Source organism: Montipora capricornis, chromosome 12, assembly GCF_036669925.1.
Source record: "Montipora capricornis isolate CH-2021 chromosome 12, ASM3666992v2, whole genome shotgun sequence".
Lineage (NCBI taxonomy): Eukaryota > Metazoa > Cnidaria > Anthozoa > Scleractinia > Acroporidae > Montipora > Montipora capricornis.
In genome coordinates, this window is record NC_090894.1 from 39,159,938 (window position 1) to 39,162,437 (window position 2,500).

General features: G+C 43.1%; 1 non-coding gene across 1 annotated transcript; it reads right to left on the reverse strand.

Moving 5' to 3' along the window:
- Positions 1-1,499: 1,499 nt before the first annotated feature.
- Trnav-cac (transfer RNA valine (anticodon CAC)) lies at positions 1,500-1,572 on the reverse strand. The gene has a single exon. It is a non-coding gene; the product is annotated as a tRNA-Val (tRNA).
- Positions 1,573-2,500: the final 928 nt, after the last annotated feature.

Consider the following 2,500-nt stretch of genomic DNA (forward strand, 5'->3'; position numbering starts at 1 on the left):
CCCTCCTCCAAGAACTGCGCTTTGGCCCTGATTTTAACAGATTCCAATTCTTTAAGATCCAACTGCTTCAGTTCCTCTTTTTTCAAAAGATATTGGTCAATATCAACGCTATTACCATTATTAGCTTTTACTTGCAGCCGCTCAAGTTCACGCTCCACATTTGCGCGCTCGTGACGCCGTAATTTGCCCCTAATCTTGGCACGTTTAATCGCAATTGTCTTGAAATGAAGCTTAGCCCTATCCCACCAGACCAAAGGGTTGTCGAAAAGATGTAATTTGTTTTGCCACTCAGACCAGAAATGCTCAATATCAGCTTGAAACAAAACATCGGAAAGCAAGTCATTGTTAAAATGCCAAAAACCTTGCCCTCTCCTTACACAGTCAAAATGTAATGTAAGAGTGACACAATCATAATCAGAATGAGCAAAGACCTTAATCGAGAGGTCTTTTACAAAGTGAGAAATAGAGTGGCTGATAAAGAATTTATCAATTCGGGTGCGCACGAGAGAATTATCATTAGGATTCCGACTAGTCCAGGTAAAACTCCTTTCTTCCTTATGACGAACCCGCCAAATATCGATTAGGTTATGCTGCGAATTCAAAGTAGTCAAAACAGAAACGGCAGATTGTCTAGCGTTTGGGTTCCCACCCAGCTTGTCCAAGCGTGGATCGGCTATACAATTGAAATCCCCCCCGATAATGTTAGCGTAAACATTGGACAAGAAGCCCTCCAAATCCGAAAAGAAAATTCGTCTCTGGAAGTCGGACGAAGGCGCATAAACATTTACAAGGTTGATCGTTTCATCCTCTACGTCCAGTAAAATATTCACAACACGTCCATCACTGTCACTACGAATTTGCCTAACATTGTAGTCAAGGCGCGAACTAATCGGCACCGCCACACCTCTAGATAAATTTGTTCCATGGCTTGCAAAGATCTCTCCATTCCAATCACGCTTAATTTGCATTTCAATATCGGCAGTTCAGTGAGTCTCCTGCAAACAAATAATGTCAAAACGAGCTCTTCGGAAAATATTAACAGCAGACTGCCAACTATCAGAAGAGCTTAGGCCCCTTGCATTTAAGCTTACCAAAGTTGCCATCAGAAAGAAAAACGAGAAGTGAAAAACCTGCATTGTGTACGATGTTAGGAAGCCGCCGATTGTTTTTTAGCAGTGCTTTTGTCTCTTTGCCTGGCAATCTCAACATCATGCCACTAGACCAACAGGCCGTGCAGGGAAAGCTACCGTCACGCCCACTGTGTTGCAAATTACTTGAGCGAGAGTTGAAAAGAAACCCTACCACTTGTCCTAATGTGGTGTTCTATGTCTAAATTGTCTCATTGTTAATCACCACGTGAGTGAAGCAGCTGAGTTGAGGCAATTCGCGTTTAACAGGTACCGATGCATAGACCCAGTGCATTTTCTTCGACTTGACAACACATGAACCTGGAGTTGTGGTCGTTTAGCTTCAGCTATAGGCTCCTCAAAAATGCATTTTGTTTTCGGCAGGACTTGAACCTGCGACCTTCCGCGTGTGAGGCGGACGTGATAACCACTACACTACGAAAACAAGCACGAGTTTGTAAGTGGTTAAACATTTGTGGAATGTTAAGGAGTATGAAATTAAAAAGGATCACTGTGCTCTCAAGTGATCCAAATTTCACAAATGCACTCTTCTGATGTAAGGCTTTTCTTTTAAGAATGAGGAACTTCAGGCATTGCAAAAAGCGTCTTTAAAATCAGACTTGCTTTTAAAGTTTCTTTGTCTTTGGTGTGTGTGAAACTCGAAGATTCTTGCGGAATAGAGTTGTCACCGTGAAATGGAACATTAAGATACTGGAGTGTAAGTGCAAAGAATAAATGCTCTCAAGGGTTACCACTAGTGCAACAAAATCAAAGGAACGTTAAAAATTTCTTCAAAGACGTTGTGGGCTGGTTCTTTTGTCGACAGCTGTTGGAAATAACGAAGCAAGTGAGGCGTGAGTAGAAGGAAATTAAAGGATGGTTAACAACACGTTCTGGACTGGTTGTTCTTTTTCTCGACACTGCTACTTTCGTGTCTGAAAAGAACTAGAAAAAATGGCCGCAGGAATTAGAAGGCTCATTGCATAGTCGTGGTCAAGATTGAGTGGAAGTTTATCCAATCTTGTCCTCGGCCAAGCGTTCAGACCTGTCTCTGTCGCGCAATCGGTTAGCGCGGTCGGCTGCTTGGTGGTTCAAGCCCACCCAGGGACGCTTAGTTTTGATTGGCATAGGCCAGCTGTAGGCAAACAAGTCAAGGTTGGCCATGACTAAGGGGCCAATCGGAAAATCACTTCGTCACCTTCGTCAAAGCGACTCTATGTGTGAGGTCTTTGCCTTGAAAGCGATTTTCATTCATCTGTACAGTTAATTACGGGCGTTTTTGTGAAATGGAGGATTCCAAGTTTCCTGAAAAATTGAGCAGGTGGAGCTCATTCCTCCGTGAGGCTCCTTTTCTGTCACTTGCCATGAATGTC